Source organism: Bombus affinis, chromosome 3 (genome assembly GCF_024516045.1).
Source record: "Bombus affinis isolate iyBomAffi1 chromosome 3, iyBomAffi1.2, whole genome shotgun sequence".
Classification (NCBI taxonomy): Eukaryota; Metazoa; Arthropoda; class Insecta; order Hymenoptera; family Apidae; genus Bombus; species Bombus affinis.
This window is the reverse complement of record NC_066346.1, coordinates 5,344,384-5,362,282: the sequence shown is the minus strand read 5'-3', so window position 1 is coordinate 5,362,282 and position 17,899 is coordinate 5,344,384. Positions and strand designations below refer to the sequence as shown.

General features: G+C 46.7%; 2 long non-coding RNA genes across 2 annotated transcripts in view; one reads left to right on the top strand and one right to left on the bottom strand.

The window, feature by feature from the left end:
• Nucleotides 1-52: 52 nt before the first annotated feature.
• Nucleotides 53-1,108, bottom strand: LOC126914123 (uncharacterized). The gene is made up of 3 exons (XR_007709569.1): nt 1,033-1,108; nt 491-968; nt 53-397 (listed from the first exon to the last, which is right to left on the bottom strand). It is a non-coding gene; the product is annotated as an uncharacterized LOC126914123 (long non-coding RNA).
• Nucleotides 965-17,899, top strand: part of LOC126914118 (uncharacterized) — a 44,998-nt gene continuing 28,063 nt past the window's right edge. Inside the window, exons 1-2 of the long non-coding RNA XR_007709564.1 lie at nt 965-2,954; nt 3,263-3,583. This is a non-coding gene — a long non-coding RNA (uncharacterized LOC126914118). The remainder of the gene's footprint in view (nt 2,955-3,262; nt 3,584-17,899) is intronic.

The window sequence follows — 17,899 nt, the reverse complement described above, 5'->3', positions numbered from 1 at the left end:
AAAGGTCTACATCCAGAGATAAGATTTAAGGATGAAATTGGAAAGAAAAGAGAGCCTAAGTGGTTTCGTCTTTTTGTCTTGAACGTTTTTTCAAATTAAGCATGCCTTCTTTTTCTTTGGTATCATCCGCCCTAGCAATAGCAATATCGATATCATCCGGAATAGCTTCGATATTATCAGGGAACATTTTACACAAGGCAATACGTTTCTATGGATGGGGTTTAATGTAGAGGATCCACTCCCCAGAGTTTTAGTTTTCGATCGCAGCTGGACGTAGAACCGACTGCTACCTCTCTTTCTCTCTCTCTATCTCTCCGCCCTTCATCTTCTCTCCACACCGGCAGGTAGGCGTCTCTCGAAAAGCGCTTAATCCTCCGACCAGTCGAAAGCCCCTCTGCTGGTATTACAGCAAACGCTGATTTGTGGTCGCGGCAGCGACATTATTTATAATTTGTGAGTATTAATAGCTGACTCACACGTGTATACCTACCGGGATATATATTGTACGGGAGCCTTTTCAGTCTCATCGATCTCGCCTATCGTCGATAAATTTCCTTCTCGTTCGTGGCCAGTAGTTCAAGTTTCAGTTCGGCGCGGTTCTATTTGGCCGTACGCGCATGCACATTTCCATCGCGTCAAATCATTCTCCATTCTCATGTACACACTAGCTTATCTCCGTAGGATCGCGGTAGCGATTTCAATCTCCCCTTTTCTTTTTTGTGACAAACCTATGAGTTTCTGGCGTGGCCGTGCAGGCTGCGTGTAATTATTAATTCCTTCATCGTCGTACGACTCTGCAAGTAACGGGACAATGAACGTCGCTTTAATTCTTAAGGACTCGTATACGTAGGACAATCAGGGCGGTACATGTGCGAGTTGCAGTCGCGGAGTTGGTTCCGTTTTTTGGCCGCACCCAACGTCGCGCGACATTGTTCACCACCTCCGACTTTCGCCTTTCGCGGTCAGAGCTGAAAAGAAAAAAGGCTTATGAGTCGATGAAAGGCGAATGAAGAGAGACATGTTCGAACGTACCCGAGAGGGACGCTGAAAGGGCCGACCTACGGAATACGTTATTTCTGAGGACTGTTATTTCGCCGCGGAATCCACGGACTGGGTATATGGCGCCGAGATAACGGAATCAGATAGCTACCGTGCCATCTCTTACCGCAGAATGATACCTTACGGGGATATAACTCACCGTTTCCAGACCGATACCTTTACCGGAAGGAACGCACGAAACCCGACTCTGTCCGTATTCTCTGTGTGTCTCGATGCAGGTCTCGAGACGCCCACCGTACCTACGCCACTGTCCGTGATGGCTTATTCTCGAAATTGTCGACCGGAGCGTAATAAAGCGTTCGGGGACTGCCAATCAGTCGATAGAACTTAACTTGGAACGCTAGATGCGGCGCGGTAAGGGCGTGGACGACACGATACCGCTGCGCCACCCTGACGACCATGCTACCGCATTCATATTTTTTCCCCTTCGACGACCTGGATCGGAACATTTATCAGTTACGTAAAAAATAGTTCATTCAATCACGCTCGTTTGATATGGCATCAAAGGCGAAGACTCGTTCTACATAAAAAGAGGGCTTCGTTCGAAGTTGTTGCTTTTTCGCGAATCCAATCTAACTTCGTGCGATAACGACTACGAAAGGTCAGTGGGAGTGGTGGGAAGAGAATGAAACCATTACTCGTTTCTACCCCTATTAGTTCATTTTCTCGTTAGGAAAACCGACGGATGTACAATTATCGACGATTGCGACGGCAATTAAGCCAGTTCTCGATACCCTTTGAAAATCTGCTTTCATTGTTTCGTTGCGGCTCTTTGGGATCTCGTCCGAACGAAACAATGCTCCTCTTTTTCCTCCCTTTATAATCCGACATGATCAGCCGACGCGTTCTCGTCACGCTAATTGCTTAGCAACTAATCCGGTCAAACGTCCGTATGTATGGGATTTCCATGAGTGTTCGACCGTTCGCGGAGAGACGCGATCGCGAAGGAATGTTTTAAGGACCATCCATAAACCAAAGCCATTTACGGGACTTGAGAATCCTGATTTTTAGAAATACTAAGATTTATGGTGGCTTCTTAGGTTTATTCAGGGTTTAAGTAAGGGAGGGTGGATATCTGACGACCAGACAACGAGGGATGGTGTACGGTTTATATTACGCAACGTAATAATAAGACTAGGAGCAACAGAAAGTAGCTAACGGCAATTCTATAACGATATACGTGAACGCAAGCCGTAAGAGGAATTATAAGGAAGAGAGGGTCGAAGATGTTTACTGGATTCATCTGCGGTCCACGATGAACCAGCCCGCGAATTGGAATTCTCCACCTAATAAATCACCGTTGTGTATCTGCGTGCAGTGGGACGCAGGCACCGATGTAAACCAGCGTTCTCTCTGCGCCCGTGCAACCTATAGCGTCAGTTTCATCGTTCGCTGGCACAGTCTCTCCAGGAAAGCGAACATTGTTTCGTGTGTGACCGTAGAATCGATTACAGCGGAACGATCGTCTAGATAACGAAACATACGCGGCACAACGAAACAGCTGGGATCTAAAAGCAGGTCGGATCGATTTTGTGGATCGATAGGTTTTCGACGCTGCTAGATTCGCGAGGGCGTACGAGCGTGATGGTTATCGACGTTCCACCGTTTACTCGCGGCTTAGATTCTCATTGATAAACAAGAGTCGATCGAATGGCAGAGTCGAGCTATTATGGGAATAAGGTCAATCTGTTCTTTTTTTGTTTCGCCCACACTTTGCCCGTTTTTGTCCTTTCCCTTTTCCCTTTTTTTTTTTTTTTTTCTATTGTTGTGGTACATCCAGTAAAACGTTAAGAATATCTAGCCTCGTTTATTTCGGTGAAACTACTACGTGTACGGGAGCTGTGTTCGAGTTCGGGTTTTAATATCGCTGAGAGCAGCGCACGTTGACAAAAAGGGTAGGGAGTTTTTATTAAAACGCGCGTCCTCTCTCTCTCTCTTTCTCGTGCTCCCTGTCTTTCTCTAGCGCATTGATTTTCAATGTAATTTCACAAATTTATGGGCCATTTGCATCGGCCCGGATGGTACCGATATCATCGTGTTTAATAATTTTTTACTTCTGCATCAGTTCTTCCACTCCTGTCTCATTTTTTCTTTTTCTTTCTCTCTCTCTCTCTCTCTTTTTTTTTATCTAACGAAATGGATTTCGTTCTATCGGATGTTGTTCCTGCAAAACAGCTAACCGGTTATCTTCTTCCTGTTACAGAACATTTTTCAAGGCCTATCCAGCCACAGTATCGCATTTCGGATACGTCGCGAAAACGCTATAAACTACGGAACGAAACGATCGTCCCTGTTTCTCGCTTCTTTGTCACCGCCAACCCCAGCTGCTCTACCATCGCCACCACCGACAAACCTTCTTGCCGACATTTGGACTCACCATTAAACATGGTCTCGGCTTATCTTAATGGATATCTAGTTGGTTTCTTGGATCTTGGGATGTGAGTCGACGAGGAACCTTGCTTCGACTTTTTTGTTTTGGATATTCAACGACCGACGACGGATATTTTGATGGGACCATCGAATGGTGAGTTCTCCTTAGCAAATATTTTTCAAATTATTTTGAGACGGATGAAACGTGTAGGTTTGTTTGATAAAGAAACGAGTAGATGAATTCGTAATGGTCAATTGTATTAAGATCAGTATAAGTACAAGTCCAGATACAGAGATAGTGTATGCCAGTTGTAATCGTCGCTCGCTCACTGCTATTGTGTCGATCGAAGAAAGGATAATAATACTCTGTTCCTAGGAACTATGTTCGTACGTTTATACCGACGGACGTCACCGCAAAAAGTTAACCTTCTTATGTAATTTCGGCTGGAGATTACAAGAAACGGCAATAGCAATCTGTCCAGAGTTCATTTGCCTCTAGACCTTGTTAACTAAAACAATCGCTAGTATTCAAAGGTACTGTAATATGGGTCTCTCCCAAATTCGAATTTTTCCACTTGAACTTTTTTACGCTCCTGTGACGTTACAATTTATTTGTGTGACAAGTAGGTAGGCCAATACACCACTCAAACCGTCATCTAATGGACCGTTTAATGAAGAGATTTGTTTATAACATATTAATTAAAAACCAGACGATTGTATATATCTTTTAAGAAATTTTACCGTACGATTTACTGCTTAATTATATCGTGGGTTTACGCTCTGACGTGGATTAAGTGTCGTACAGGCAGATGTAAAACAACAATCAGCCATTTCGTGGTAGACAACCGTACATTTTTCATCGAGTAAAGATGTCCCCGTACTGGTGGTCGTTTCTTGGAAGTAGCGCAATAGGTTCCTCTTTCAGCGTGTGCTGTTTAATTTACTGCAGCCCTCAACGAGTCGCGCAAACTGCATTAATAACAAGTCTGCTTGCTCCTTTGACATTCTGCAAGAGCATCCGCTGTAAAAACTCGCGCCCCATCGACTCTGACGCGAGATCGCTTCGGTTATTTTTCACCGCGGCTACGAAAACAAGAATCCGCGGCCGAGAAAAACGAGGCGCAAGGCGAAAGTAGGAATTCCAAGAAGCTTGAATTGTAGGTTCGGTTCTGGCTAATTTACCGGTTATTTCCGCGAGCAACGAGCGACGCGGAGGGTGTCGATGACGACACACAGAGGTCGATGATTTCAACCTCGTCGGCTATATACCTTTTATCCGCTATGCAGAGTGGCCGTATTAAAATGTAAATGCATGGTAGCTAGTTATTATGCGGAGCGGCCGATGCGATCTCCACCGACGGCGATGCCACCCTCGTCCTCGTGTGTGCGTCCTCCTATGCCCCTCGTCGTCGTCGTAAACACCCGATAATGGGGAAACCGTGTACCTTGCTATCCGCTCCTGTACTCTCACGCAAGTGCGAGAAAGAGGGAAAGAGAGATCGCGATGGCCAACGAGAGACGTCGATTACTGTTCCTCCGACCTCCCGCGATCAAAAATTGCTCGGACATCTGAAACCTTCCGATACCACATTTTTCCTCTGTGTATTCCTCGGATCAGGTAATCTCTATAAGAAGAAGAACACTTGGTCCATAGCGTCCACGAACCACGAGTTGATCAAAGCGCCCGATCGATCAATTCCCTTCCCATGTTCGGATTATCTTCCGTAAACTCGTGAAACTTTTAGATTCCGCGTAAAACCGCTGACCTTTTTTCCCCGGTAGTATTACCGTATGATTTCGATTAAGATATCTCGTTACAGCGCCGTAAAAGCGGCTTCTCGTTTACCTCTAAATCGGTCATCCCCAGAAATTTTCGAAATTCGGGGGAAGCTCGTCGTGCGTATCTCTTTCGACGAGCGTCACCGCGTAACCGTTGCAAATTGCTGGAAGAACCGACATGACGTAAGCGAGATTCGACAAAGGAATATTCCGGGCAACGTGTTTTTCTCGAGATACGTGCTCGGCCAATGAAAAATATTTGTTGGTTTTGTTAGCCGGTTGGTTAGTGTGCGCGTAGGAGTGGCGGATTCTTCAACGGAGGGCACGTTTTCTTCTCGTCCCTCTCTCTTGTCACCGTGTTCGCGATGTTATCACTGCCGCCTGTTTTGCGGCTTTCGTATTATTTGTACATTTCCACGGTTATATTCCTGCGGGTCTCCGTTCTACCGTATAATAAAATCCCTCTCAGCAGACTGTCTTCTCCTTTCCTGTACTCGGAGCATCCCTCGGTACACAGTATGTTGCTGCATCGTGCTTGCACGGGGCAACGCGTGGTGCATTCTTGGTGTGCTAAGAGTACGAGAGAGGGAGAAGGGGTTGACTAGATAGAGGGAGCGAGACGGGATCGAGATGGTTTGGGAGGATGGGTAGGAGGAAAACATAGAGGGCTGAGTAACTGCAAACAACAAATACCACCAGGTACCGGCGCGCATTCCACGAACGGTGTGTATAAACACGAAGCCGACGGCCGTGAAATCCGTGTAGAGAAACCCGGTTAATGCTGTCGAAGTACACGATACTCTGGCTATATTTGTCGATCGTTCCGGGAGACGATGTATAGATATCTTGCGAGTGTAAGCTAATCGGGGTTGCAGTCTTGTCGAGCTCGCCCTTTACTTTAAGGTTCCGAGAAACTTTGTACATCGTCGGTCATGAGCTAATGAACCTAGGTCACCTTGATCTACCGAAAAGCACGAGCACAGTGGCAGGAGGGAACGGAAGGACGCGCATGGCGTTCGCTGAAAGATAGAGATACAGAGGTTGAGCGGTGGGTTCAGGATAGTAGTAGGGTCATGCGATCGACCGCGACCAGAGAGCTAGGGAGCGAAAGAGAGGAAGGGCGGAAATGAGAGAGAGAAAGAAAGAGAGAGAGAGAGAGGGACGACTTACTTATGGCGACAACAGGTTACAAAGTCGGCTGGTTAACGCCGGCCGCAGGTCAAGTTTCCTCTCATCGTGCAAAGGTCAAAGGGCATTCCCCTAGCGGAAGCTAATGACATTTTTGCGGGACGTTAGAAAGGTTCGTGTACGGGATACCTTTTGAATCCTCTTAGGGTGTCTAGAGAAAGGGGAATAAATCAGAAGGCAAGATCCGTGACGATTATCCATGGCATGAAATGCATTATCGAACGTTTAATAAAGAGGTGGTGGATAGAATCGTCGCCTATTATACGACTAAACGGCGCAGAGCGATGTCGTAAAGGATCGCGCCGTAGAGGAGCAAGATCGACGATACGCTGCCGGGTATCCGTGAACGAGCTGGGAGGGGTTGCATAAATATTTCTGAAAAATTAACGAACCAGCAGTAATACATTTTACAACGCTTGATAAGTTCCGTAGTAACGCGAGCATCGGAGAAAAGTGGCGAAAGGCTGTGCTGATAAATAGGTCGATCATAGAAGCCCTGTCGGAGCGTGAAGAATTAATCTCCCGCGCAAGAAGTTTAAATATTAAATACGAGTCTTCGCTGCGACCGTATTCACGCGATTAATTGATTATCCCTCTATGGATGATAAATGAGCCTTCGGCTGGCGCACAATATGAAAGCTTGTATGTGCAACGATACGTGGCGCCTATTGTACGCCGCTTACCTGTAGGGTAAGGTGTTGCCAGGTGTGTCGATGTAACGATGCGAAGAAAATAGAAAAAAAATACAGAGAAAATCGAGTCGCCTCAAAGTGGTCGCCTAAATGGCACGTTCCATTAGACCGGAAAATTCGAAGGCCGTGCGCGAGGGTCGATATAAGCCACTCGTTACAACGGTTCACTTCGCGAGTGAATAGAGGTCAGGTCGATCGAATCGACGATGCGATTAATCGTGTTTCCTTATTTTCTCCTTTTCGTTCGGTTTGGCAAAACTGGAGTTAACGATGGCAAAGGTTGACCAAATCGATCGCGATTTATAAAGAATGGAAAGGCACATTGTCAACGGGAAACCATCGTGTTTGCTAAATCGCGGATTCGCCACGTAACGAGCCATGTAAATCCGAATGACGTTTCAAATTATAATGTCTCGTCGTTCGACGTCGAAAGATAATCACTATCGTTTGGTCGCACGCTGCATCGATTGTTTTCCATTCTGGACATTTATATTCAGTGGTCGGATGATCGATAAATTTCGCTCTAATTGCTTCCACAAAGCGTACAATCCATACTCGATCGTGAAGGAAAGCGAGAGCGTTCTTGCAAAGGGTTGGTAGGTGGGTAGGTTGGTAGGTTGATAGGTAGGTAGGTAGGTAGGTAGGATTCGATCGGTGGGAAATTCCTACCGCGGATCCTTTTGCCATGTATTTCCAATGAGCGCGGTAAAGGAAGAGGCCGAGTCCTGGATATCGCGGTACCGCTAAATATTCGAATCGCCATTCGCGATACAAGAGATTATTAAAATATTTAAACGAGCCCGTCGACCGTCGTTACCGGGGACTGAAGTCCTCTCTTCGCGAGGTTCTCAATTAAATGCTAACGAGCGAAGAGCTCTTTCCACCTGAATACTCCTTCGTTGGAAGCTGCAGCAGCCACCTAGCTTTTCTCTGTCCCTCGCCTCCTACCTCCCATTCCCTTCGGTCCGCCCCTCACTGCCACGGCTTGCCCTTCTTCTCTGTTCCCCCGACGACATTGTTTTAACGAGACTGGGAAGTGCAATTTGTTCTTCCTGCCCTCGGCCCGTCGCAAAAGGGGTTACCTGCTCTTTCTTCTCTCTTTGCAATACTCTTTTCCGCGCTTTTCTCGCGGAACCCGTTGCGTCGTCTTGCTTGTGCGTGACGCGCTCTGTCCGCACGTATCCGCATGCCGGCGATCGCGTTTCAATCACAGTCGTTTCGTGAAAAATCGCTGGCGGCAATTTTGAAATTATTTCTTTATGGCTTCGCGAGCCGGCTCATGGAGATCCCAAGTTGTCGACAGCTGCGTCTGCAAACAATAGGATACGTTGAGCGGTAATTGAAATATTGCGCGCGCGGTAACGGAGCTGCCTCGTTACCCCGTGATGCATTCAGAAGAAAAAACGACGTACGCCCTAGACCTATTATGCTCGACTAACTAAATCCGCCGCGGTTGTTCGTGGGAACGCCATTGTTGTTTTAACGTAACAGAAGTATTCGGGATGGAAATAACCGGTGCATCTTATATTTCGTACACTTTCGTTGGTTTTTGTTGGCCAACGAATAACAGGTAAGCAAATATCTGGAGTTGAAAAAATTGTGCCGCTTCGTAGATCGCGAAAAACAGACATCGCGTCGAGTTAGGGGCCAGCTTGGAGAAAAAGCAGAATCGAGATAGCGTGCCGTATCTTCTCATCCTCGGTTGCACGATGCGCCAGTGACCAAGGGCGCTCGTAAAAATGATCGAAGTCTCTAACGTCTTCGATCCTCGGTCCCTATAACTTTCAGCAACCTCCGGTTCTTTTTTTAAATCTACTCCCGGAAACTTCCTTCGCTCTCTCTTCTTCTGCGGACGCGTCTCGTCGCACAGGCTGCCGCTCACCAGAGCCGAGGAACGAGAAAGTACCGAGAAACGCCGACAGAGGTGAAGGTGCTGGGTACCCTCGAGTTAAATTTTAATTTGCAACTAGTTAAAAAGTTAGCGGCACCCGCAAGCGCAAGAAGCGACTCGCGGCTGCCGCGACGATAATGTAAGGGGCGAACTTTCGTTGGTTAGCTGAAGGCACGGCGAAGGGCGATGGTATGCGAAGGGTACCGCGAATACCCTACCGAGAAAGCAGGCTGCTGAATCGAATACTTGGTAGGATAGGTGGGGAAGAATCATGCGAACATCCGGGAAATTCGAGAAGTGTGAACTCGTTAACCCGTAAATCGTCGTTACCGGCTGCGACTGAGACACCCGGTAGGGTTACGTTAGTCGCGATTAAAGCGCGCATCCAGCTGTCGTACACTTTGCGAAGTTGGAAGGGTTCAATTACAAGACGGAGATGCGCGGACCCATTGTCTTTATCGCTACTTTCGTCGGTAGACAATTACGCGGCAATGTTGCTCCTTATCGTTGTCGTTTCGACGGAAAACGCAAATAATTAATTAGACGCTTTTTGCAGCGTCCAGGCTTGCTACTTTCGTTGCAGAAGCTTCTCTAATGAGGATTTTCTTTAAAGGTCCCTCTCACCGACGTTGGTCTTTAGGTGAGCTGACTTGGCACCACCAGATATACGTACATACCTTTCTTCCATTTTTTTTCTTCCAGTTCTTCGAGTTAAATCCGCATCGGGTACTGTACATATACTATCATATAGTCCGGGATATGTGGAGGTTTAGGTAGACTCTGAAAGTACCGATGGTCTTTCACGTGCATGTAGTTGGCAGATAGGAGCGAGAATCGTGGCCAACGCAGCTTAACTACGATGATCAGACCGGGGGGGGGGGGGAAGAACGGGGAAAGTTTCTCCGTGTGATGGGATCGTGTTGGCTGGGCGCGAGAGATTTTCGAGTTGGTAGGTTTTTCCAGGATGTTTCGAGCTTTCCGCGGCTTTCTTTCCTATTCCCGCAGACTCTTTGGAAGATTAACTCCGCACGAGCGCGTCCGGTGACGGCGCGGCGATTCCGCGGATAGACACCCGGATTTATCAATGGCGTTGCGCGCTGTGAATCGGCTCAAAGACGTTTATACGACAAATCGTTCAATTTCGGCTGGTACAGCTGAATATCGGTTGAACCTCGCGACGGAGACTGTTTTCTGTCTTCGTGCCAAGGAAAGGAATAGGCTGTCTCGGATGATAGCTGAAAATATAGGCAGACGAAGAGAGGCAGAGGGACAGGCAGACGCGGGAGAGGAAAAGATTGCGAGGAGAAGGGAAACGTGGCGAGCATACAACGAAGGAAGGGAATCCCCTGGAATAGAATAAAGAACCGGCGTATCGGCGAAACTACATAACCGTAACGATATTACGTCGCAAAAGGAGTTATTTGCCGCTGTAAATAAGAAGGCGAGGAATAAAAGAGCTAGGGGAAGGGACGAAGCCACGGAAAAGAGTGGCTGGGTAACGAAAAACGAAGGAGAAGAGAAATAAAAAGGGTGCACTCCGTGAGAAGATGAAATTTCCTTTTCCGGGTCGATCGTTAAGCCGCGTACAATCGTTCCGACGACGGAAATATCGGTTTTTGTGGACCAGAGATCCCATTGTCTTTGCGGATTTCTCGTGGACGATGAGAAAAAAAAAAGAAGAGGAGAGAATAGGGTCGAAGGGAATAGGAGGAAGGAGAAGCAGAACAAAAACGATAATAGTTGGTTCGGCTTCGTTATCGAATGGTTTCTGCTTCTCGTATATTAGTCCCCAATCTGGCCGCGAGATCGACGCGACCTTATAAATCAGCGACACGGTTCGGGATTCGAATTAAATACAGACTTGTTCCCCTCTTGCGGTATCGATGCGACGGTTAAAAACCGAGGGAAATCCGTTCGCGAATGTCTTTATCGCGCTGATACACGATTGCAATTTAAACACGGCGCTGCAGTTACCGTGCCAAACGAGTTTGTTACTGGCACGGTAATTGCATCTTCCGCGTTTGACTGTTTCCGCACGAATGTAAGTCGCGGGGATAAGCCGCGTACAAAGAGAGAGCGGAAGAGCGACGGAGAGGCAACTAGCGAAGTCTGGCTTCTCAGAAACGATCGGGAATCTTGTGATTCCAATTAACCGATAACGAGCAAAAGTAATATCTCTCGTTCTTCTCTATCGCTCTTCTAGCCGAGTTCGTCTTGTTCTTCCTCTTCTTCCATCATTCCTCGTTCATTCTCTGTTTCTCGGAGTAGATCGATCGAAAGCGCGGCCCACAGTCTACGCCACTTTATCACGGGATAAAAGTGCAAAAAGGGAAAGTCGTGTTTAGCATAGTCATACATACGTATTATCGCGTGCATGTAGATACATAGAGAGGAAAAACAGGAACAGGGCCATAGGGGCTGATCCTATAAAACAGAAAATCGAAGCGTACCATGATCGTTCCGTTTTACAGCAGGTCGCGCGATAACGAATCTTTCCCCGTAATCGAGTTACGACCTGATTTCGATACCGTCGATATTTTCGAAAGCCACGTCACACAGCCGGACCATTGCACGATTAATTAGCGTCGGCGTTAATTGCTTCGCCATTGAAAAGAGAGTCGGCTGAAATTAATCATCCGCCTGTTCTATTTTGATCCAATCAGCCGTTCTCTTCGAAGATATTAAACAGAGTAAACAGCAGTAGCTAAGGCCGCGTCTTAGCCAGCCAAGCGTACGATACCGAGTCCAGCGTTAATTAATGAAACTCGACGAGCCGACAAGAATAGAAAATCTTACGTGAATAATAGTTGGTCCATATTGGTCAATACGAAGAATATCATTTACGGAGCGCGATGCTACCGCGAATACGTATTCTTCCATGTACAATTTTCGTGCGTTCGAAACGTCTTCTCTCGCGGATGTACGGCTCGGTACGTGCATGTGCAGCAAATATACATAGAAATGGAATACGCGGATAATAATATACGATACGCGGTGTTCGCGTATCATATCGTATCGCGATACGCCAATAAGAAGCGTATCTACACGGAGAAAGGGGATCATCCGGAGTATTTCGATTGCGTCTGAACCAGCTCGGGGTAATACTACTTCCAACGTTCCCCTCCGCTTCGATTCCGCGCCGATCCTATCATCACCGTTCGCAAATCACCGCGTGACGTAACCGGCTGCAGTTACATAAATTACAGTGCTGGACGGGCGGTCATTAGCGTAGCGTAATTTAATGACAGAGACAATGCACTTTTCTGGAATGGAACGAAGAGAAAGAGCAAGCGAGAGAGAGAGAGAGAGAGAAAGAGAGAGAAAGTCGGGAGCCTACGATCCGACTGGAGATGATTCCGTAATGGTGCTCGTTATACGACAGCACACGATATAAAGTGGTCTTTTATCCGAGCTCAATTGCTAAAACGATGCGACGGTAATAACAAGAACTGCATAATAAGGAACAATTCCTAGGCTCCTTAAGAGCGCAGAATTTTGAATTTTTTCAATCGGCCAACTGCCGATTATCCCTTCGATAATTGTATACTCGATCAGGCAATAACGTCGAACTGTAATTATCGTTCGTCAGCTTTTTTCCCTTGTTGTTTTCGCGACTGATCCTATTACGAGAGTCTGGAAACGTATGCATAAAGAAGTAGCCTGCGAGAGGACGTGCACGTTTCGGGTTTATTTTCAGCCGAGAAGAAAAAAAAGTAGCGCGACTTGCAGGCTCGGTTTCATCGTGAGAGACAAATCTTCGCGTTAAATGGACGTGTAACGAAACGTGCAACGATCCGACTGAAATCACGTCAGACCAGATAATTTATATGAATCGCACCGCGTGTCTGTAGACATTGCGGCATCCGTTATTCGCCACCAGGTGAGTCGTACCGCACGGACTCGCGTCTGATTTCGTTCTACCGTGGTCCATAAGGAACGATGACTCGTGAAGCTCGCCGGAGAAAAGCAGTATTGTTTTACAGGTCCCGTAGGAGTAGTTACCTGCGATACGTAGTCCCTGGATCGCGGTTGGCCAATGATGAAACCGAAAATCCGACTTTCTCCCGATCATGAGGTTGAAAGGAATGAAGTGGAGCGTCGTATCGCGATGGAAGCGTTAACTCGCGGATATCGCTATTACGATTCACGGTATTGCTACGTGTTTGATGGTCGGCATTATAAATTCAAGCGGGTTACGCTGTGCACGGCTTGGCAGGCCCGGCGAAACGACGAAAGTCACGATTTATGGGAGTTTGTTTACGAGCCATTAAAGAAGAATTATATCGGAGGAAAATGGCGCGAATTGTCTTGTCGTCCGAAATAGCGCGAACTTACGATGATTTAGTCGTAGGATAGTGGCTCTTATAAAGACGCCATAACTCGAAGGCCAAGAAACGATTTGAATCTTCTTTGTTTCTGTCCGATGGTTGATCGATTCCCCATGGAAGATTCGTTCGTTTTCTCCCTCTCTTTCTTTTTTCCTCTCGTTAGACGATTAATTAAGAAGAAAGGGAGGATCTTTAATCCCGGTATGCGGGCGTTCGCGAATCGGCAATATCGAATCGGCGATCGAGCGCACAAAGGCGGTCAATTCGTGGAAAGCACGAGCGAAAGACGTGGAGGAGGCTTGTCAGCCACTTCCTGACTAATTGCCGGCGGGTTCGCCGTTTCTCGGAAGTCCCGTGGAAATATTGCTTCCGCAGGTCGAAGTACCGAAGACCGACCTCAGGAAGACTCGGGCCTATTTCAGGGCAGAGAATTGAGGTCGTAGATCCTCCTCGAGTTTCCACCATTCTCTCCCTTTTCCACTCGACGCTACGCTGTTTCTCTTCGTTCTACCGGTTTCGTCTTCCATGCTGCCGCAGGACTTCTAGTCTATGCTCTAGTTCCAGTGGCCTGGAACCATCATGCTGATGTATTGAATTCAGTTGTTTAATTAGATATTAACAGACCCTGTAGACAAGATCGATGAAACGTTATACCGATGCGAGAAAGGAAGCCATTTTCTTTGCGCGATCACAGCTGCATCGATAGAATATTAGCACTTCGATAACGACTATACAAAGCTGGAATATATGTATTCCTGTTTAGTCACGACTCTCCGATATATTCTCCGGCTCGTGGGTATCTTTCCTGTATATCGGACTTGGGTGTGTAGTCGTGGCCACCTGGCAGAGTTTCGTCGGTTCACGTTAGAGAAAGAAACTCGTCGGAAGTCCGAGCGTGTTACCTGGCGTGCCTTGGGACGCCCGGTAATCGTAATTAACGAGGTAAAAATAGAGGCCGAGAGTAGAAATGGGTTTGTAGCCAGGGCGGCAAGTGAAAACTCATATTTACCGGTTAGCGAGCTTAGACATTCGCAGTAATGCTACGGCATTACGCGATACGCCGTGAATACAGAGTTTAGCACAGGCGAACGGCGAAATAAGCCGGACCAGGTTCGCACGTCGTGAAAACAAACGAGAGAGGAATCCTGATAAAAGGAGGAACGGTGGTGTACAGGTCGCGGCCCTGCCGGTATCGCGCAAGGGGAGGCTTTCCTCGCTAATGAACCACGTGGATGTGAGCCGTGGAAAATGACGCGTCGAATTTAATGCCGAAAGTATTGCTGCCGAGACTTCGACACCAGCGGAATACAGCCGCGATCTGTTAGATTGTAAGTTCTGTCGCGAAGTTTTGTCGCGTTTCTTGTTCGTCGACGTAGATCGAGATCGACGGGCGATAGGCATTTTCCAGGGTACTTTGTTATATTTTTTTGCTGTCTGTTTGTTAGTTTGTTTGTTCCGTCTGCATGAATCATTATTAACTGATGATGTTTTTTTTTTACGGAGAAAATACTGCGATGATTAGCAACGATGATAACCCAATGGTGTCAAGCGAAGAGGATACGAGGAATGATTAATTACACCCGTTTTGTCACGTAATTTTTACCACCCATTATTGCTACGTGTGGACTAGCGTTATCGCGATGCACACTGTTCTTCCTTAATGGCAATACTTAATTTTATCCTTAATTGGCTTTCTCTTTTAGCTTAAAGGGTCCGTAATACGCCAACCTTCTTTTTATATTTCATCACCTGTGCGATAGAATTTTTCTTTGAATCTTTCGCCAACCTTGTTGATAATTGATTTAGAACACATGCATTTTCTCGATTTATCTTTACGCATCGTTCGTGTTTCATCTGTTTCTATCGATCTATAGTAAAATAGGATAACACGTTTCATTCACCGAGTTCCTTTTTAGTGATTTCAATCAAGTAATGTACTTGCATATTTTAAAACGCGACTCTTTAAGCTTCCCATAAGTTATTAACTTACTCTCGGATTCAACGCTTTTACCATCGATTCGTTTTATTTTCTGAATGTGTGAACAGCGTTTTCGGGGCGGCATTTAACATATATCTTCTCAGCGTAAACGCGGTGTGTAGTGTGTAGGGTTAACGGTGTTGGATAAAGTTTTCGGCAGCACCGAGTACCGATAGAAAGCGGGAGAAACAGAGAGAAGATGTGTGTGCTACGTAGGAAGAATTGAACAAAAAGACGAGATGTAGTGCAACAAGGACGACGAAAGTTTGAGTGTACCTCGATAGATGTCGGTTAATGGAAAAATTTAAAAGGTCAGAATGCACTTTTAACGGTGGCCGCGCCAGTTGCTTCGTAATAGAAAAGTAATACAATATTTTGAACACGATGGAAGGGCGGTGCACGCGGACAATTAAAAGCTCGCAGCGGTGGGTGAGAATAATTGCTCTTCGTTTCGATGCGAAAGCCGGAATTCTGGCGGCGCTGACAATAAAGCTGACCCGTAGTCGCGCGCGCGACAAGAGGAGGATGCGATTGTACCGAGTGACAACCCAGTATGTCGAACGACCAAATGGATTTTACGTGTACACGAAAAATACAGCCCCGACAGTGCTATTGTGTTCGATACGAACCGGAGTCACGCATCCACGGGTTTTACATGCACGCATTACACCTACATTTACCGTGCCATAATCCGTGGCACGCAGCTCCGCTTTACGCGACGAGAGACACGCTGTTCGTTCGCTACGGAAATCTACGAAAACCAAAGGGACCAAATTAATTTACTTTCCGCTGGCATATAGCTTCTATGGTTCTGTTTCTTCTTTCCGGCCTGTTCTTCCCTAAAATTGCGCGTAACTCGATTTCCCGTGCATTTTTCGCTTGAAACGTTTCCAAAGCTTCTTCATAATGTCGCGACAAGGCTCTTTTATAGATATTTCCGGCCCTACTGGAGCGCGATCCTCCTTCCCTTTTAGCCGGTTTTAGCCCTCCGGGAATAAAGCATTTTAATCGCCAGATTATAATTAGTACGGTTATGAAACGACGTTACGGATAGTCTCGTAAAATTCAAGATTATGAAAGAAATCGCGTGCTGCTTTCGGTGGGAAGGATTTTTCAACTTGTCACTAGAATCGTTGCGCATCGCGATGATTTAATCGGGCTGGTGGAGTTAAAACGGGGGGAAAAAATGGGAAACACGCACACCCTATATCGAACCGCACCACCATCGGGCAACGGCAATGTTTATCGCTTTCTGACGAGAGGTAACTCGATTTATCGTCGATTCGACACGGTACACGGGCCCAGTTGAAAATCGTTATCGCATCGCGGTTATCATACCGACTCTCGCCTACGTGCCGCCATTACCTACATATTGCGTTAACAGCCACTGTTTTCGACCCCTTCACGCAACGACCCTTTCTACCCCAGGTAACGAGTGATTTCGTGCAACGTCTCGGTTCGATTGGATTATCGAACTTGCGTACACATTAATTACAATTACTGAACGCATCGAGAATTTCGGCGAGGACGATCGACGAGAACGGGTTTCATATAGGTGCTTTTGTCGTTCCGATCCATTCATCGTTCAAACGAGACAGTTATGCTATTTCGTACTGGTGAAAGGGGAGGAGTAACAGTGGAAAGCATTAAATAAATCGACGTTACATCATAATGGTATCGGTCGGAATCAAATAAATATTTGCCGCGACACGGCTCCAACCCGATAGCCGTGAAATTTAATTCGCGTCACCGCGCGTGGAGAGCAGGCGCGCGTCGAATGTAAATTCTGGGTACACGATAGTGCGACGGGTTCGCGCGCGCGGAAATGCTGCCAAATAATTTCCCGTTTTTCATGCAACCCATATTTGACGGACAACCGGTGATTTTGAAAACTTTTTTTTTCCCCTCTCCCGTTCGATGGCAATCGCGGCGGAAGTGAAGGCCGAGATAGCCGCATAACGGAACGCGCGAGCTACAACGGTTCTGTACAGGGCGCACATCCAAACGAAAGCGTCAGTTTTAATTACGCGTTTGCCCGGTGTATCGCGCCATCGGGAATATCAGTGATATTGACTACATATATCCTATGTATCCGCCAGTAGACACGTTGCACTGTACGATATTGGCCATTGCCTCTGTTAGGCTTTTACTGCGTCATCCTGTCCACGTAATCTGGAAATACTAGCTCGCATTATCAAACATGCTAACCGTTCACACCGTCTCTGGTTTTGTCTTTCCTCCTTCCTCGTTCGCCGCGATGCATCCCGAGCATGTTTCTATCATAATCGCTTCTTAATATTCTGACGACATCGATCCCTTTGAATTCCTAATACATCTGACATTCATTTGAACGTAATTAAAGTTAGTTTGAAGAGCGAGAAAGATTCGAGCTGCCACGGAGAAAAAAGCTAAAGCTCGCTAGCGAAGAACGGTTGAATTTTTCTGACGTAGTAATTTAGCAGTAACAGCGCAACGTTTATGGAAAAGTACGTTCGCACGTACATTTTACTTGGTTTTCGCGCAGGCATCCTTGCTTGTCTGCTTTTCAATTACCGGCCATGCAATTCCTTGCGTTATCGGTGGCTGATCTAGACATACCTGGCCTCCGGCAACT